Raw genomic sequence first — 22107 nt, forward strand, 5'->3', positions numbered from 1 at the left:
AAGCCTAACCCTAAATGCACTCGACTCTAACCCTAAAGGCAATCCTGACCCTAAGGCTAACCCTAAACTTCGATTCTACCAACACAAACCCTAACCCTAATCCCAAACCTACTCCTATCCCTACCTCTATATGCACTCCAACCCTAACCCTGACCCAACCCCTAACACTAAAAATGCACTTGATTCTATCTATAACCCTAACCCTAACCCTAACCCTAACACTCAATTCTACGAAACCTAACCCTAAACCTAACTCTTACCCTAACACTATCCTCAAATGCTCTCGATTCTAATACTGACCCTAATAAACTTAACCCTAACCCTAAGCTTAAATATAGTGGATTCTAACCATAACTCTAACCCTAATGTGCTCGATTCTAAGTCTAACACTAAATCGTCAATCTCAACACTAACGCAAACTCTAAATGCACTCAGTTGTAACCCAAAAGGCAATCCTCACCCTACGCCTAACCCTAAACTTCGATTCTACCAACACAAACCCTAACCCTAATCCTAAAGCTACCCCTACCCGTACCCCTAAATGCACTCTAACCCTACCCCTACCCCTTACACTAACCCTAAGGAATTCTAACCAAAACTCTAACCCTAAATGTGCTCGATTCTAACCCAAACACTCAATCGTCAATTTCAACACTATCCCTAAGCCTAAATGCACTCGACTCTAACCCAAAAGCCATTCCTGACCCTAAGCCTAACCCTAAACCTCGATTCTACCAACACAAACCTTAATCCTAATCCTAACCCTACTCCTACCCCTACCCCTACATGGACTCTAAGCCATACCCTAACGAAAAGCAGAACACTAAAAATGCGCCTGATTCTAACCCTAACAGTAAGCCTAAGCCTAACCTTAAGCCTAACCCTCGATGCAACGAAAGCGAACGCTAAACCTAAGTCTAATCCTAGCACTATCCTTAAATGCTCTCGATTTTAACCCTGACCCTAAACCTAACCCTAACCCTAACCTTAACCCTAAATGCACTGAATTCTAATCATAACTCTATCCCTAAATATGCCTGATTGTAACGCTGTAACTAAATAATCAATTTCAACACGAACCCTAAGCCCAAATGCTCTGAATTATGACCCGAAATGCTCTCCTGACCCTAAGCCTAACCCAAAACCTCGATTCTACCAACACAAACCCTAACCCGAATCCTAACCCAACTCCTCCCCTACCCCTAAATGCACTCAAACCCTGACCCTAACCCCAACCCTAACGCGAAAAATGCTCCTGATTCTAACCCTAATCCTAACCCTAACCCTCACCCTAACACTGACCCTCGATTCTAAGAAAGCTAACCCTATACCTAACTCTAACCCTAACACTATCCTTAAATGCACTCGATTCTAACCCACACCCTAAACATAAACCAAACCCTATCCCTAATGCTAACCCTAAATGCCCTGGATTCCAACCATAACTCTAACCGTAATGTGCTCGATTATAACCCTAACACTAAATCGTCAATCTCAACACTAAGCCTAATCCTAAATGCACTCGACTCTAACCCTAAAGGCAATCCTTACCCTAAGCCTAACCCTAAACCTCGATTCTACCAACACAAAGCCTAACCCTAATCCCAACCCTACTCCTATCCCTATCTCTATATGCACTCTAACCCTAACCCTGACCTCACTAGTGACGCTAAAAATTCGCTTGATTGTATCCCTAACCCTAACACTAACCCTAACCCTCAATTCTACGAAACCTAACCCTAAACCTAACTCTAACCCTAACACTATCCTTAAATGCTCTCGATTCTAATCCTGACCCTAATAACCTTAACCCTAACCCTAAGCTTAAATATAGTTGATTCTAACCATAACTCTAGCCCTAATGTGCTCGATTCTAAGTCTAACACTAAATCGTCAATCTCAACACTAACCCAAACTCTAAATGCACTCAGTTGTAACCCAAAAGGCAATCCTCACCCTACGCCTAACCCTAAACTTCGATTCTACCAACACAAACCCTAACCCTAATCCTAACGCTACCCCTACCCCTACCCCTAAATGCACTCTAACCCTACCCCTATCCCTTACACTAACCCTAAGGAATTCTAACCAAAACTCTAACCCTAAATGTGCTCGATTCTAACCCAAACACTCAATCGTCAATTTCAACACTATCCCTAAGCCTAAATGCACTCGACTCTAACCCAAAAGCCATTCCTGACCCTAAGCCTAACCCTAAACCTCGATTCCACCAACACAAACCTTAACCCTAATCCTAACAGTACTCCTACCCCTAGCCCTAAATGCACTCTAAGCCGTACCCTAACGAAAAGTAGAACACTAAAAATGCGCCTGATTCTAACCCTAACAGTAAGCCTAAGCCTAACCTTAAGCCTAACCCTCGATACAACAAAAGCGAACGCTAAACCTAAGTCTAATCCTAGCACTATCCTTAAATGCTCTCGATTTTAACCCTGACCCGAAAACTAACCCTAACCCTAACCCTACCCCTAAATGCACTGAATTCTAATCATAACTCTATCCCTAAATGTGCCTGATTCTAACGCTATAACTAAATCATCAATTTCAACACGAACCCTAAGCCCAAATGCTCTGAATTATAACCTAAAATGCTCTCCTGACCCTAAGCCTAACCCAAAACCTCGATTTTACCAACACAAACCCTAACCCGAATCCAAACCCAACTCCTCCCCTACCCCTAAATGCACTCAAACCCTGACCCTAACCCCAAGCCTAACACTAAAAATGCTCCTGAGCCTTAACTTAATCCTAACCCTAACCCTCACCCTAACCCTGACCCTCGATTCTACGAAAGCTAACCCTATACCTAACTCTAACCCTAACATTATCCTTAAATGCACTCGATTCTAACCCTCACCCAAAACATAAACCTAACCCTATCCCTAATCCTTACCCTAAATACACTGGATTCTAACCATAACTCTAACCCTAATGTGCTCGATTATAACCGTAACACTAAATCGTCAATCTCAACACTAAGCCTAACCCTAAATGCACTCGACTCTAACCCTAAAGGCAATCCTGACCCTAAGGCTAACCTTAACTTCGATTCTACCAACACAAACCCTAACCCTAATCCCAAACCTGCTCCTATCCCTACCTCTACATGCACTCTAACCCTAACCCTGACCCAACCCCTAACACTAAAAATGCGCTTGATTCTATCTATAACCCTAACCCTAACCCTAACCCTAACACTCAATTCTACGAAACCTAACCCTAAACCTAACGCTAACCTTAACACTATTCTTAAATGCTCTCGATTCTAATCCTCACTGTAATACCCCTAACCCTAACCCTAACCTTAAATATAGTGGATTCTAACCATAACTCTAACCCTAATGTGCTCGATTCTAAGTCTAACACTAAATCGTCAATCTCAACACTAACCCTAACTATAAATGCACTCAGTTGTAACACCAAAGGCAATCCTCACCCTATGCCTAACCCGAAATTTCGATTCTACCAACACAAACCCTAATCTTAATACTAACCCTACCCCTACCCCTGCCCCTAAATGCACTCTAACGCTACCCCTACCCCTACCCCTTACACTAACCCTAACCCTAAGGAATTCTAACCAAAACTCTAACCCTAAATGTGCTCGATTCTAACTAAAACACTCAATCGTCAATTTCAACACTATCCCTAAGCCTAAATGCTCTCGACTCTAACCCAAAAGCCATTCCTGACCCTAAGCCTAACCCTAAACCTCGATTCTACCAACACAAACCTTAACCCTAATCCTAACCCTACTCCTACCCCTACCCTTAAATGCACTCTAAGCCGTACCCTAACGAAAACCAGAACACTAAAAATGCGCCTCATTCTAACCCTAACCGTAAGCCTAAGCCTAACTTTAAGCCTAACCTTCGATGCAACGAAAGCGAACGCTAAACCTAAGTCTAACGCTAGCACTATCCTTAAATGCTCTCGATTTTAACTCTGACCCTAAACCTAACCCTAACCCTAACCCTAAATGCACTGAATTCTAAGCATAACTCTAACCGTAAATGTGCTCGATTCAAACCCTAACACTAAATCGTCAATTTGAACACTAACCCAAAGACTAAATACACTCGATTCTGATCCAAAATGCAATCCTGACCCTAAGCCTAAACCTAAATCTCGATTCTACCAACACAAACCTTAACACCTATTCTAACCCTATCCCATCCACTAGCCCTAAAAGCACTGTTACCCTAACCCTCACCCTAACGCTAACACTAAAACTGTGCTGGATTCTAACCCTAACCTTATCCTAGCACTAACCTTAAGTGCTCTCGATTTTAACCCTGACCCTAAACCTAACCCTAACCCTAACAATAACCCTAAATGCACTGAATTCTAATCATAACTCTCTCCCTAAATGTGCCTGATTCTAACGCTATAACTAAATAATCAATTTCAACACGAACCCTAAGCCCAAATGCTCTGAATTATAACCCAAAATGCTCTCCTGACCCTAATCCTAACCCAAAACCTCGATTCTACCAACACAAACCCTAACCCGAATCCAAACCCAACTCCTCCCCTACCCCTAAATGCACTCAAACCCTGACCCTAACCCCAACCCTAACGCGAAAAATGCTCCTGATTCTAACCCTAATCCTAACCCTAACCATCGCCCTAACACTGACCCTCGATTCTAAGAAAGCTAACCCTATACCTAACTCTAACCCTAACACTATCCTTAAATGCACTCGATTCTAACCCTCACCCTAAACATAAACCAAACCCTATCCCTAATGCTAACCCTAAATGCCCTGGATTCCAACCATAACTCTAACCCTAATGTGCTCGATTATAACCCTAACACTAAATCGTCAATCTCAACACTAAGCCTAATCCTAAATGCACTCGACTCTAACACTAAAGGCAATCCTTACCCTAAGCCGAACCCTAAACCTCGATTCTACCAACACAAAGCCTAACCCTAATCCCAACCCTACTCCTATCCCTATCTCTATATGCACTCTAACCCTAACCCTGACCTCACTAGTGACGCTAAAAATTCGCTTGATTGTATCCCTAACCCTAACACTAACCCTAACCCTCAATTCTACGAAACCTAACCCTAAACCTAACTCTAACCCTAACACTATCCTTAAATGCTCTCGATTCTAATCCTGACCCTAATAACCTTAACCCTAACCCTAAGCTTAAATATAGTTGATTCTAACCATAACTCTAACCCTAATGTGCTCGATTCTAAGTCTAACACTAAATCGTCAATCTCAACACTAACCCAAACTCTAAATGCACTCAGTTGTAACCCAAAAGGCAATCCTCACCCTACGCCTAACCCTAAACTTCGATTCTACCAACACAAACCCTAACCCTAATCCTAACGCTACCCCTACCCCTACCCCTAAATGCACTCTAACCCTACCCCTATCCCTTACACTAACCCTAAGGAATTCTAACCAAAACTCTAACCCTAAATGTGCTCGATTCTAACCCAAACACTCAATCGTCAATTTCAACACTATCCCTAAGCCTAAATGCACTCGACTCTAACCCAAAAGCCATTCCTGACCCTAAGCCTAACCCTAAACCTCGATTCCACCAACACAAACCTTAACCCTAATCCTAACAGTACTCCTACCCCTAGCCCTAAATGCACTCTAAGCCGTACCCTAACGAAAAGTAGAACACTAAAAATGCGCCTGATTCTAACCCTAACAGTAAGCCTAAGCCTAACCTTAAGCCTAACCCTCGATACAACAAAAGCGAACGCTAAACCTAAGTCTAATCCTAGCACTATCCTTAAATGCTCTCGATTTTAACCCTGACCCGAAAACTAACCCTAACCCTAACCCTACCCCTAAATGCACTGAATTCTAATCATAACTCTATCCCTAAATGTGCCTGATTCTAACGCTATAACTAAATCATCAATTTCAACACGAACCCTAAGCCCAAATGCTCTGAATTATAACCCAAAATGCTCTCCTGACCCTAAGCCTAACCCAAAACCTCGATTCTACCAACACAAACCCTAACCCGAATCCAAACCCAACTCCTCCCCTACCCCTAAATGCACTCAAACCCTGACCCTAACCCAAAGCCTAACACTAAAAATGCTCCTGAGCCTAAACTTAATCCTAACCCTAACCCTCACCCTAACACTGACCCTCGATTCTACGAAAGCTAACCCTATACCTAACTCTAACCCTAACACTATCCTAAAATGCACTCGATTCTAACCCTCACCCGAAACATAAACCTAACCCTATCCCTAATGCTAACCCTAAATGCACTGGATTCCAACTATAACTCTAACCCTAATGTGCTCGATTATAACCCTAACACTAAATCGTCAATCTCAACACTAAGCCTAACCCTAAATGCACTCGACTCTAACCCAAAAGGCAATCCTGACCCTAAGCCTAACCCTAAACCACGATTCTACCAACACAAACCCTAACCCTAATCCCAACCCTACTCCTATCCCTATCTCTATATGCACTCTAACCCTAACCCTGACCCAACTCCTGACGCTAAAAATGCGCTTGATTCTATCCCTAACCCTAACACTAACCCTAACCCTCAATTCTACGAAACCTAACCCTAAACCTAACTCTAACCCTAACACTATCCTTAAATGCTCTCGATTCTAATCCTGACCCTAATAACCCTAACCCTAACCCTGAGCTTAAATATAGTTGATTCTAACCATAACTCTAACCCTAATGTGCTCGATTCTAAGTCTAACACTAAATCGTCAATTTCGACACTAACCCAAACTCTAAATGCACTCGACTCTAACCCAAAAGCCATTCCTGACCCTAAGCCTAACCCTAAACTTCGATTTTACCAACACAAACCCTAACCCTAATCCTAACCCTACCCCTACCCCTAAATGCACTCTAACCCTACCCCTACCCCTTACACTAACCCTAAGGAATTCTAACCAAAACTCTAACCCTAAATGTGCTCGATTCAAACCCTAACACTAAATCGTCAATTTGAACACTAACGCAAAGCCTAAATACACTCGATTCTGATCCAAAATGCAATCCTAACCCTAAGCCTAAAGCTAAACCTCGATTCTACCAACACAGACCTTAACACCTATTCTAACCCTATCCCATCCACTAGCCCTAAAAGCACTTTTACCCTAACCCCCACCTTAACGCCAACACTAAAACTGTGCTGGATTCTAACCCTAACCCTCACCCTAAGCCTAACCCCAAGCCTAACCCTCGAATCTACGAAAGCTTACCCTAAACCTAACTGTAACCCTAGCACTATCCTTAAATGCTCTCGATTCTAACCCTGACCCTAAACCTAACCCCAACCCTAACCATAACCCTAAATGCACTGAATTCTAATCATAACTCTCTCCCTAAATGTGCCTGATTCTAACGCTATAACTAAATCATCAATTTCAACACTAACCCTAAGCCCAAATGCTCTGAATTATGACCCAAAATGCTCTCCTGACCCGAAGCCTCACCCAAAACCTCGATTCTACCAACACAAACCCTAACCCGAATCCAAACCCAACTCCTCCCCTACCCCTAAATGCACTCAAACCCTGACCCTAACCCCAACCCTAACGCGAAAAATGCTCCTGATTCTAACCCTAATCCTAACCCTAACCATCGCCCTAACACTGACCCTCGATTCTAAGAAAGCTAACCCTATACCTAACTCTAACCCTAACACTATCCTTAAATGCACTCGATTCTAACCCTCACCCTAAACATAAACCAAACCCTATCCCTAATGCTAACCCTAAATGCCCTGGATTCCAACCATAACTCTAACCCTAATGTGCTCGATTATAACCCTAACACTAAATCGTCAATCTCAACACTAAGCCTAATCCTAAATGCACTCGACTCTAACACTAAAGGCAATCCTTACCCTAAGCCGAACCCTAAACCTCGATTCTACCAACACAAAGCCTAACCCTAATCCCAACCCTACTCCTATCCCTATCTCTATATGCACTCTAACCCTAACCCTGACCTCACTAGTGACGCTAAAAATTCGCTTGATTGTATCCCTAACCCTAACACTAACCCTAACCCTCAATTCTACGAAACCTAACCCTAAACCTAACTCTAACCCTAACACTATCCTTAAATGCTCTCGATTCTAATCCTGACCCTAATAACCTTAACCCTAACCCTAAGCTTAAATATAGTTGATTCTAACCATAACTCTAACCCTAATGTGCTCGATTCTAAGTCTAACACTAAATCGTCAATCTCAACACTAACCCAAACTCTAAATGCACTCAGTTGTAACCCAAAAGGCAATCCTCACCCTACGCCTAACCCTAAACTTCGATTCTACCAACACAAACCCTAACCCTAATCCTAACGCTACCCCTACCCCTACCCCTAAATGCACTCTAACCCTACCCCTATCCCTTACACTAACCCTAAGGAATTCTAACCAAAACTCTAACCCTAAATGTGCTCGATTCTAACCCAAACACTCAATCGTCAATTTCAACACTATCCCTAAGCCTAAATGCACTCGACTCTAACCCAAAAGCCATTCCTGACCCTAAGCCTAACCCTAAACCTCGATTCCACCAACACAAACCTTAACCCTAATCCTAACAGTACTCCTACCCCTAGCCCTAAATGCACTCTAAGCCGTACCCTAACGAAAAGTAGAACACTAAAAATGCGCCTGATTCTAACCCTAACAGTAAGCCTAAGCCTAACCTTAAGCCTAACCCTCGATACAACAAAAGCGAACGCTAAACCTAAGTCTAATCCTAGCACTATCCTTAAATGCTCTCGATTTTAACCCTGACCCGAAAACTAACCCTAACCCTAACCCTACCCCTAAATGCACTGAATTCTAATCATAACTCTATCCCTAAATGTGCCTGATTCTAACGCTATAACTAAATCATCAATTTCAACACGAACCCTAAGCCCAAATGCTCTGAATTATAACCCAAAATGCTCTCCTGACCCTAAGCCTAACCCAAAACCTCGATTCTACCAACACAAACCCTAACCCGAATCCAAACCCAACTCCTCCCCTACCCCTAAATGCACTCAAACCCTGACCCTAACCCAAAGCCTAACACTAAAAATGCTCCTGAGCCTAAACTTAATCCTAACCCTAACCCTCACCCTAACACTGACCCTCGATTCTACGAAAGCTAACCCTATACCTAACTCTAACCCTAACACTATCCTAAAATGCACTCGATTCTAACCCTCACCCGAAACATAAACCTAACCCTATCCCTAATGCTAACCCTAAATGCACTGGATTCCAACTATAACTCTAACCCTAATGTGCTCGATTATAACCCTAACACTAAATCGTCAATCTCAACACTAAGCCTAACCCTAAATGCACTCGACTCTAACCCAAAAGGCAATCCTGACCCTAAGCCTAACCCTAAACCACGATTCTACCAACACAAACCCTAACCCTAATCCCAACCCTACTCCTATCCCTATCTCTATATGCACTCTAACCCTAACCCTGACCCAACTCCTGACGCTAAAAATGCGCTTGATTCTATCCCTAACCCTAACACTAACCCTAACCCTCAATTCTACGAAACCTAACCCTAAACCTAACTCTAACCCTAACACTATCCTTAAATGCTCTCGATTCTAATCCTGACCCTAATAACCCTAACCCTAACCCTGAGCTTAAATATAGTTGATTCTAACCATAACTCTAACCCTAATGTGCTCGATTCTAAGTCTAACACTAAATCGTCAATTTCGACACTAACCCAAACTCTAAATGCACTCGACTCTAACCCAAAAGCCATTCCTGACCCTAAGCCTAACCCTAAACTTCGATTTTACCAACACAAACCCTAACCCTAATCCTAACCCTACCCCTACCCCTAAATGCACTCTAACCCTACCCCTACCCCTTACACTAACCCTAAGGAATTCTAACCAAAACTCTAACCCTAAATGTGCTCGATTCAAACCCTAACACTAAATCGTCAATTTGAACACTAACGCAAAGCCTAAATACACTCGATTCTGATCCAAAATGCAATCCTAACCCTAAGCCTAAAGCTAAACCTCGATTCTACCAACACAGACCTTAACACCTATTCTAACCCTATCCCATCCACTAGCCCTAAAAGCACTTTTACCCTAACCCCCACCTTAACGCCAACACTAAAACTGTGCTGGATTCTAACCCTAACCCTCACCCTAAGCCTAACCCCAAGCCTAACCCTCGAATCTACGAAAGCTTACCCTAAACCTAACTGTAACCCTAGCACTATCCTTAAATGCTCTCGATTCTAACCCTGACCCTAAACCTAACCCCAACCCTAACCATAACCCTAAATGCACTGAATTCTAATCATAACTCTCTCCCTAAATGTGCCTGATTCTAACGCTCTAATTAAATCATCAATTTTAACACTAACTCTAAGCCCACATGCTCTGAATTATGACTCCAAATGCTCTGCTGACCCTAAGCCTAATCCAAAACCTCGATTCTACCAACCCACACCCTAACCCGAATCCTAACCCAACTCCTCCCCTACCCCTAAATGCACTCAAACCCTGACCCTAACCCCAACCCTAACGCTAAAAATGCTCCTGATTCTAACCCTAATCCTAACCCTAACCCTCACCCGAACACTGACCCTCGATTCTACGAAAGCTAACCCTAAACCTAACTTTAACCCTAGCACTATCCTTAATGCTCTCGATTCTAACCCTGACCCTAAACCTAACCCTAACCCTAACCCTAACCGTAAATGCACTGAATTCTAAGCATAACTCTATCCCTAAATATGCCTGATTCGAACGCTATAACTAAATCATCAGTTTCAAAACTAACCGTAAGCCCAAATGCTCTGAATTATGGCCCAAAATGCTCTCCTGACCCCAAGCCTAACCCAAAACCTCGATTCTACCAACACAAACCCTAAATCGAATCCTAACCCAACTCCTATCCCTACCCCTAAATGCACTCTAACCCTACCCCTACCCCTTACACTAACCCTAAGGAATTCTAACCAAAACTCTAACCCTAAATGTGCTCGATTCTAACCCAAACACTCAGTCGACAATTTCAACACTCTCCCTAACCCTAAATGCACTCGACTCTAACCCAAAAGCCATTCCTGACCGTAAGCCTAACCCTAAACCTCGATTCTACCAACACAAACCTTAACCCTAATCCTAACCCTACTCCTACCCCTACCCCTAAATGCACTCTAAGCCGTACCCTAACGAAAAGCAGAACACTAAAAATGCGCCTGATTCTAACCCTAACCCTCACCCTAAGCCTAACCCCAAGCCTAACCCTCGATTCTACGAAAGCTAACCCTATACCTAAGTCTAACCCTAGCACTATCCTTAAATGCTCTCGATTTTAACCCTGACCCTCAACCTAACCCTAACCCTAACCCTAACCCTAAATGCACTGAATTTTAATCATAACTCTATCCCTAAATGTGCTTGATTCTAACGCTATAACCAAATAATCAATTTCAACACGAACTCTAAGCCCAAATGCTCTGAATTATAACCCAAAATGCTCTCCTGACCCTAAGCCTAACCCAAAACCTCGATTCTACCAACACAAACCCTAACCCTAATCCTAACCCAACTCCTCCCCTACCCCTAAATGCACTCAAACCCTGACCCTAACCCCAACCCTAACGCTAAAAATGCTCCTGAGCCTAAACTTAATCCTAACCCTAACCCTCACCCTAACACTGACCCTCGATTCGACGAAAGCTAACCCTATACCTAACTCTAACCCTAACACTATCCTTAAATGCACTCGATTCTAACCCTCACACTTATCATAAACCTAACCCTATCCCTAATGCTAACCCTAAATGCACTGGATTCTAACCATAACTCTAACGCTAATGTGCTCGATTATAACCCAAAACACTAAATCGTCAATCTCAACACTAAGCCTAACCCTAAATGCACTCGACTCTAACCCAAAAGGCAATCCTGACCCTAAGCCTAACCCTAAACCTCGATTCTACCAACACAAACCCTAACCCTAATCCCAACCCTACTCCTATTCCTATCTCTATATGCACTCTAACCCTAACCCTGACCTAACTCCTGACGCTAAAAATGCGCTTGATTCTATCCCTAACCCTAACCCTAACCCTAACCCTCAATTCTACGAAACCTAACCCTAAACCTAACTCTAACCCTAACACTATCCTTAAATGCTCTCGAATCTAATCCTGACCCTAATAACCTTAACCCTAACCCTAAGCTAAAATATAATGGATTCTAACCATAACTCTAACCCTAATGTGCTCGATTATAACCCTAACACTAACTCGTCAATCTCAACACTAAACCTAACGTTATATGCACTGGATTCTAACCCAAAAGGCAATCCTGACCCTAAGCCTAACCCTAAACCTCGATTCTACCAACACAAACCCTAACCCTAATCCTAACCCTACCCCTACCCCTACCCCTAAATGCACGCTAACCCTAACCCTACCCCTTACACTAACGCTAACCCTAACGAATTCTAACCAAAACTCCAACCCTAAATGTGCTCGATTCAAACCAAACACTAAATCGTCAATTTCAACACTATCCCTAACCCTAAATGCACTCGACTCTAACCCAAAAGCCATTCCTGACCCTAAGCCTAACCCTAAACCTCCATTCTACCAACACAAACCTTAACCCTAATACTAACCCTACTCCTAGTCCTACCCCTAAATGCACTCTGAGCCATACCCTGATGAAAAGCAGACCACTAAAAATGTGCCTGATTCTAAACCAACCCTAACCCTAAGCCTAACTTTAACCCTAACCCTCGATTCTACGAAAGCGAACGCTAAACCTAACTCTAACCCTAGCACTATCCTTAAATGCTCTCGATTTTGACCCTGACCCTCAACCTAACCCTAACCCTAACGCTAACCCTAAATGCACTGAATTCTAAGCATAACTCTAACCCTAAATGTGCTCGATTCAAACCCTCGCACTAAATTGTCAATTTGAACACTAACGCAAAGCCTAAATACACTCGATTTTGATCCAAAATGCAATCCTGACCCTAAGCCTAAACCTAAACCTCGATTCTACCAACACAAACCTTAACACCTATTCTAACCCTATCGCATCCACTAGCCCTAAAAGCACTTTAACCCTAACACTCACCCTAATGCTAACACTAAAACTGTGCTTGATTCTAAGCCTAACCCTCACCCTAAGCCTAACCCCAAGCCTAACCCTCGATTCTACGAAAGCTAACCCTAAACCTAAGTCTAACCCTAGCACTATCCTTAAATGCTCTCGATTCTAACCCTGACCCTAAACCTAACCCTAACCCTAACCCTAAATGCACTGAATTCTAATCATAACTCTATCCCTAAATGTGCCTGATTCTAACGCTATAACTAAATCATCAATTTCAACACGAACCCTAAGCCCAAATGCTCTGAATTATGACCCAAAATGCTCTCCTGACCCTAAGCCTAACCCAAAACCTCGATTCTACCAACACAAACCCTAACCCTAATCCTAACCCAACTCCTCCCCTACCCCTAAATGCACTCAAACCCTGACCCTAACCCCAACCCTAACGCTAAAAATGCTCCTGATTCTAACCCTAATCTTAACCATAACCCTCACCCTAACACTGACCCTGGATTCTACGAAAGCTAACCCTATACCTAACTCTAACCCTAACACTATCCTTAAATGCACTCGATTCTAACCCTCACCCTAAACATAAACCAAACCCTATCCCTAATGCTAAACCTAAATGCACTGGATTCTAACCATAACTCTAACCCTAATGTGCTCGATTATAACCCTAACACTAAATCGTCAATCTCAACACTAAGCCTAACCCTAAATGCACTCGACTCTAACCCAAAATGCAATCCTGACCTTAAGCCTAACCCTAAACCTCGATTCTACCAACACAAACCCTAACCCTAATCCCAACCCTACTCCTATCCCTACCTCTATATGCACTCTAACCCTAACCCTGACCCAACCCCTAACACTAAAAATGCGCTTGATTCTATCCCTAACCCTAACCCTAACCGCAACCCTCAATTCTACGAAACCCAACCCTAAACCTAACTCTAACCCTAACACTATCCTGAAATGCTCTCGATTCTAATCCTGACCCTAATAACCCTAACCCTAACCCTAAGCTTAAATATAGTGAATTCTAACCATAACTCTAACCCTAATGTGCTCGATTCTAAGTCTAACAATAAATCGTCAATTTCAACACTAACCCTAACTCTAAATGCACTCAGTTGAAACCCAAAAGGCAATCCTCACCCTACGCCTAACCCTAAACTTACATTCTACCAACACAAACCCTAACCCTAATCCTAACCCTACCCCTACCCCTACCATTAAATGCACTCTAACCCTACCCCTACCCCTTACACTAACCCTAAGGAATTCTAACCAAAACTCTAACCCTAAATGTGCTCGATTCAAACCCTAACACTAAATCGTCAATTTGAACACTAACGCAAAGCCTAAATACACTCGATTCTGATCCAAAATGCAATCCTAACCCTAAGCCTAAAGCTAAACCTCGATTATACCAACACAGACCTTAACACCTATTCTAACCCTATCCCATCCACTAGCCCTAAAAGCACTTTTACCCTAATCCCCCCCTTAACGCTAACACTAAAACTGTGCTGGATTCTAACCCTAACCCTCACCCTAAGCCTAACCCCAAGCCTAACCCTCGAATCTACGAAAGCTTACCCTAAACCTAACTGTAACCCTAGCACTATCCTTAAATGCTCTCGATTCTAACCCTGACCCTAAACCTAACCCCAACCCTAACCATAACCATAAATGCACTGAATTCTAATCATAACTCTCTCCCTAAATGTGCCTGATTCTAACGCTCTAACTAAATCATCAATTTTAACACTAACTCTAAGCCCACATGCTCTGAATTATGACTCAAAATGCTCTCCTGACCCTAAGCCTAACCCAAAACCTCGATTCTACCAACCCACACCCTAACCCTAATCCTAACCCAACTCCTCCCCTACCCCTAAATGCACTCAAACCCTGACCCTAACCCCAACCCTAACGCTAAAAATGCTCCTGATTCTAACCCTAATCCTAACCCTAACCCTCACCCTAACACTGACCCTCGATTCTACGAAAGCTAACCCTAAACCTAACTTTAACCCTAGCACTATCCATAATGCTCTCGATTCTAACCCTGACCCTAAACCTAACCCTAACCCTAACCCTAACCGTAAATGCACTGAATTCTAAGCATAACTCTATCCCTAAATGTGCCTGATTCGAACGCTATAACTAAATCATCAGTTTGAAAACTAACCGTAAGCCCAAATGCTCTGAATTATGGCGCAAAATGCTCTCCTGACCCTAAGCCTAACCCCAAACCTCGATTCTACCAACACAAACCCTAAATCGAATCCTAACCCAACTCCTCCCCTACCCCTAAATGCACTCAAACTCTGACCCTAACCCCAACCCTAACACTAAAAATGCTCTTGAGCCTAAACTTAATCCTAACCCTAACCCTCACCCTAACACTGACACTCGATTCGACGAAAGTTAACCCTATCCCTAACTCTAACCCTAACACTATCCTTAAATGCACTCGATTCTAACCCTCACCCTAAACATAAACCAAACCCTATCCCTAATGCTAACCCTAAGTGCACTGGATTCCAACCATAATTCTAACCCTAATGTGCTCGATTATAACCCTAACACTAAATCGTCAATCTCACCACTAAGCCTAACCCTAAATGCACTCGACTCTAACCCTAAAGGCAATCCTTACCCTAAGCCTAACCCTAAACCTCGATTCTACCATCACAAACCCTAATCCTAATCCCAACCCTACTCCTATCCCTACCTCTATATGCACTCTAACCCTAACCCTGACCCAACCCCTAACACTAAAAATGCGCTTGATTCTATCCCTAAGCCTAACCCTAATCCTAACCCTCAATTCTACGAAACCTAACCCTAAACCTAACTCTAACCCTAACACTATCCTGAAATGCTCTCGATTCTAATCCTGACCCTAATAACCCTAACCCTAACCCTAAGCTTAAATATAGTGGATTCTAACCATAACACAAACCCTAATGTTCTCGATTCTAAGTCTTACACTAAATCGTCAATCTCAACACTAACCCTAACTCTAAATGCACTCATTTCTAACCCAAAAGGCAATCCTCACCCTACGCCTAACCGTAAACTTCGATTCTACCAACACAAACCCTAACCCTAATCCTAACCCTACCCCTACACCTACCCCTAAATGCACTCTAACCCTACCCCTACCCCTTACAGTAACCCTTAGGAATTCTAACCAAAACTCTAACCCTAATTGTGCTCGATTCTAACCCAAACACTTATTCGACAATTTCAACACTATACCTAACCCTAAATGCACTCGACTCTAACCCAAAAGCCATTCCTGACCCTAAGCCTAACCCTAAACCTCGATTCTACCAAAACAAACCTTAACCCTAATCCTAACCCTATCCCTTCCACTAGCCCTAAAAGCACTTTAACCCTAATCCTCACCCTCACTTTAACACTAAAACTGTGCTTGGTTCTAATCCTAACCCTCACCCTAAGCCTAACCCCAAGCGTAACACTCGATTCTACGAAAGTTAACCCTAAACCTAAGTCTAACCCTAGCACTATCCTTAAATGCTCTCGATTCTAACCCTGACCCTAAACCTAACCATAACCATAACCCTAACCCTAAATGCACTGAATTCTAATCATAACTCTATCCCTAAATGTGCCTGATTCTAACGCTATAACTAAATCATCAATGTCAACACGAACCCTAAGCCCAAATGCTCTGAATTGTGACCCAAAATGCTCTCCTGACAATAAGCCTAACCCAAAACCTCGATTCTACCAACACCAATCCTAACCCGAATCCTAACCCAACTCCTCCCCTACCCCTAAATGCACTCAAACCCTGACCCTAACCCCAAGCCTAACACTAAAAATGCTCCTAAGCCTAAACTTAATCCTAACCCTAATCCTCACCCTAACACTGACCCTCGATTCTACGAAAGCTAACCCTATACCTAACTCTAACCCTAACACTATCCTTAAATTCACACGATTCTAACCCTCACCCTAAACATAAACCTAACCCTATCCCTAATGCTAACCCTAAATGCACTGGATTCTAACCATAACTCTAACATTAATGTGCTCGATTATAACCCTAACACTAAATCGTCAATCTCAACACTAAGCCTAACCCTAAATGCACTCGACTCTAACCCAAAAGGCAATCCTGACCCTAAGCCTAACCCTAAACCTCGATTCTACCAACACAAACCCTAACCCTAATCCCAACCCTACTCCTATCCCTATCTCTATATGCACTCTAACCCTAACCCTTCCCTAACTCCTGACGCTAAAAATGCGCTTGATTCTATCCCTAACCCTAACCCTAACCCTAACCCTCAATTCTACGAAACCTAACCCTAAACCTAACTCTAACCCTAACACTATCCTTACATGCTCTCGATTCTAATCCTGACCCTAATAACCTTAACCCTAACCCTAAGCTTAAATATAGTGGATTCTAACCATAACTCTAACCCTAATGTGCTCCATTCTAAGTATAACACTAAATCGTCAATCTCAACACTAACCCTAACTCTAAATGCACTCAGTTGTAACCCAAAAGGCAATCCTCACCCTACGCCTAACCCTAAACTTCGATTCTACCAACACAAACCCTAACCCTAATCCTAACCCTACCCCTACGCCTACCCCTAAATGCACTCTAACCCTACCCCTACCCCTTACACTAACGCTAACCCTAACGAATTCTAACCAAAACTCCAACCCTAAATGTGCTCGATTCTAACCAAACACTAAATCGTCAATTTCAACACTATCCCTAACCCTAAATGCACTCGACTCTAACCCAAAAGCCATTCCTGACCCTAAGCCTAACCCTAAACCTCGATTCTACCAACACAAATCTTAACCCAAATACTAACCCTACTCCTACGCCTACCGCTAAATGCACTCTGAGCCATACCCTGATGAAAAGCAGACCACTAAAAATGTGCCTGATTCTAACCCTAACCCTAACCCTAAGCCTAAACTTAAGCCTAACCCTCGATTCTACGAAAGCGAACGCTAAACCTAAGTCTAAGCCTAGCACTATCCTTAAATGCTCTCGATTTTAACCCTGACCCTCAACCTAGCCCTAACCCTAACGCTAACCCTAAATGCACTGAATTCTATGCATAACTCTAACCCTAAATGTGCTCGATTCAAACCCTAACACTAAATCGTCAATTTGAACACTAACGCAAAGGTTAAATACACTCGATTCTGATCCAAAATGCAATTCTGAACCTAAGCCTAAACCTAAACCTCGATTCTACCAACACAAACCTTAACACCTATTCTAACCCTATCCCATGCACTCGCCCTAAAAGCACTTTAACCCTAACCCTCACCCTTACGCTAACACTAAAACTGTGCTTGATTCTAACCCTAACCCTCACCCTAAGCCTAACCACAAGCCTAACCCTCGATTCTACGAAAGCTAACCCTAAACCTAACTCTAACCCTAGCACTATCCTTAAATGCTCTCGATTCTAACCCTGACCCTAAACCTAACCTTAACCCTAACCCTAAATGCACTGAATTCTAATCATAACTCTCTCCCTAAATGTGCCTGATTCTAACGCTATAACTAAATCATCAATTTCAACACTAACTCTAAGCCCACATGCTCTGAATTATGACTCAAAATGCTCTCCTGACCCTAAGCCTAAGCCAAAACCTCGATTCTACCAACCCACACCCTAACCCTAATCCTAACCCAACTCCTCCCCTAGCCCTAAATGCACTCAAACCCTGACCCTAACCCCAACCCTAACGCTAAAAATGCTCCTGATTCTAACCCTAAACCTAACCCTAACCCTCACCCTAACACTGACCCTCGATTCTACGAAAGCTAACCCTAAACCTAACTTTAACCCTAGCACTTTCCTTAATGCTCTCGATTCTAACCCTGACCCTAAACCTAACCCTAACCCTAACCCTAACCGTAAATGCACTGAATTCTAAGCATAACTCTATCCCTAAATGTGCCTGATTCGAACGCTATAACTAAATCATCAGTTTCAAAACTAACCGTAAGCCCAAATGCTCTGAATTATGGCCCAAAATGCTCTCCTGACCCTAAGCCTAACCCAAAACCTCGATTCTACCAACACAAACCCTAAATCGAATCCTAACCCAAATCCTCCCCTACCCCTAAATGCACTCAAACTCTGACCCTAACCCCAACCCTAACACTAATAATGCTCCTGAGCCTAAACTTAATCCTAACCCTAACCCTCACCCTAACACTGACACTCGATTCGACGAAAGTTAACCCTATCCCTAACTCTAACCCTAACACTATCCTTAAATGCACTCGATTCTAACCCTCACCCTAAACATAAACCAAACCCTATCCCTAATGCTAACCCTAAGTGCACTGGATTCCAACCATAACTCTAACCCTAATGTGTTCGATTATAACCCTAACACTAAATCGTCAATCTCAACACTAAGCCTAACCCTAAATGCACTCGACTCTAACCCTAAAGGCAATCCTTACCCTAAGCCTAACCCTAAACCTCGATTCTACCATCACAAACCCTAATCCTAATCCCAACCCTACTCCTATCCCTACCTCTTTATGCACTCTAACCCTAACCCTGACCCAACCCCTAACACTAAAAATGCGCTTGATTCTATCCCTAAGCCTAACCCTAACCCTAACCCTCAATTCTACGAAACCTAACCCTAAGCCTAACTCTAACCCTAACACTATCCTGAAATGCTCTCGATTCTAATCCTGACCCTAATAACCCTAACCCTAACCCTAAGCTTAAATATAGTGGATTCTAACCATAACACTAAGCCTAATGTTCTCGATTCTAAGTCTTACACTAAATCGTCAATCTCAACACTAACCCTAACTCTAAATGCACTCATTTCTAACCCAAAAGGCAATCCTCACCCTACGCCTAACCGTAAACTTCGATTCTACCAACACAAACCCTAACCCTAATCCTAACCCTACCCCTACCCCTACCCCTAAATGCACTCTAACCCTACCCCTACCCCTTACAGTAACCCTTAGGAATTCTAACCAAAACTCTAACCCTAAATGTGCTCGATTCTAACCCAAACACTTATTCGACAATTTCAACACTATCCCTAACCCTAAATGCACTCGACTCTGACCCAAAAGCCATTCCTGACCCTAAGCCTAACCCTAAACCTCGATTCTACCAACACAAACCTTAACCCTAATCCTAACCCTATCCCTTCCACTAGCCCTAAAAGCACTTTAACCCTAATCCTCACCCTCACTTTAACACTAAAACTGTGCTTGGTTCTAATCCTAACCCTCACACTAAGCCTAATCCCAAGCCTAACCCTCGATTCTACGAAAGCTAACCCTAAACCTAAGTCTAACCCTAGCACTATCCTTAAATGCTCTCGATTCTGACCCTGACCCTAAACCTAACCCTAACCCTAACCCTAACCCTAAATGCACTGAATTCTAATCATAACTCTATCCCTAAATGTGCCTGATTCTAACGCTATAACTAAATCATCAATTTCACCACGAACCCTAAGTCCAAATGCTCTGAATTATGACCCAAAATGCTCTCCTGACAATAATCCTAACCCAAAACCTCGATTCTACCAACACAAACCCTAACCCGAATCCTAACCCAACTCCTCCCCTACCCCTAAATGCACTCAAACCCTGACCCTAACCCCAAGCCTAACACTAAAAATGCTCCTAAGCCTAAACTTAATCCTAACCCTAATCCTCACCCTAACACTGACCCTCGATTCTACGAAAGCTAACCCTATACCTAACTCTAACCCTAACACTATACTTAAATGCACACGATTCTAACCCTCACCCTAAACATAAACCTAACCCTATCCCTAATGCTAACCCTAAATGCACTGGATTTTAACCATAACTCTAACATTAATGTGCTCGATTATAACCCTAACACTAAATCGTCAATCTCAACACTAAGCCTAACCCTAAATGCACTCGACTCTAACCCAAAAGGCAATCCTGACCCTAAGCCTAACCCTAAACCTCGATTCTACCAACACAAACCCTAACCCTAATCCAACCCTAGTCCTATCCCTATCTCTATATGCACTCTAACCCTAACCCTGACCGAACTCCTGACGCTAAAAATGCGCTTGATTCTATCCCTACCCTAACCCTAACCCTAACCCTCAATTCTACGAAACCTAACCCTAAACCTAACTCTAACCCTAACACTGTCCTTAAATGCTCTCGATTCTAATCCTGACCCTAATAACCTTACCCTAACCCTAAGCTTAAATATAGTGGATTCTAACCATAACTCTAACCCTAATGTGCTCCATTCTAAGTATAACACTAAATCGTCAATCTCAACACTAACCCTAACTCTAATGCACTCAGTTGTAACCCAAAAGGCAATCCTCACCCTACGCCTAACCCTAAACTTCGATTCTACAACACAAACCCTAACCCTAATCCTAACCCTACCCCTACGCCTACCCCTAAATGCACTCTAACCCTACCCCTACCCCTTACACTAACGCTAACCCTAACGAATTCTAACCAAAACTCCAACCCTAAATGTGCTCGATTCTAACCAAACACTAAATCGTCAATTTCAACACTATCCCCTAACCCTAAATGCACTCGACTCTAACCAAAAGCCATTCCTGACCCTAAGCCTAACCCTAAACCTCGATTCTACCAACACAAACCTTAACCCTAATTCTAACCCTACTCCTAAATGCACTCTAAGCCGTACCCTAACGAAAAGCAGAACACTAAAAATGCGCCTGATTCTAACCCTAACCGTAAGCCTAAGCCTAACCTTAAGCCTAACCCTCGATGCAACGAAAGCGAACGCTAAACCTAAGTCTAATCCTAGCACTATCCTTAAATGCTCTCGATTTTAACCCTGACCCGAAAACTAACCCTAACCCTAACCCTAACCCTAAATGCACTGAATTCTAATCATAACTCTATCCCTAAATGTGCCTGATTCGAACG

The sequence above is a fragment of the Notamacropus eugenii genome, chromosome 7 (genome assembly GCF_028372415.1).
Source record: "Notamacropus eugenii isolate mMacEug1 chromosome 7, mMacEug1.pri_v2, whole genome shotgun sequence".
NCBI classification, from domain to species: Eukaryota; Metazoa; Chordata; class Mammalia; order Diprotodontia; family Macropodidae; genus Notamacropus; species Notamacropus eugenii.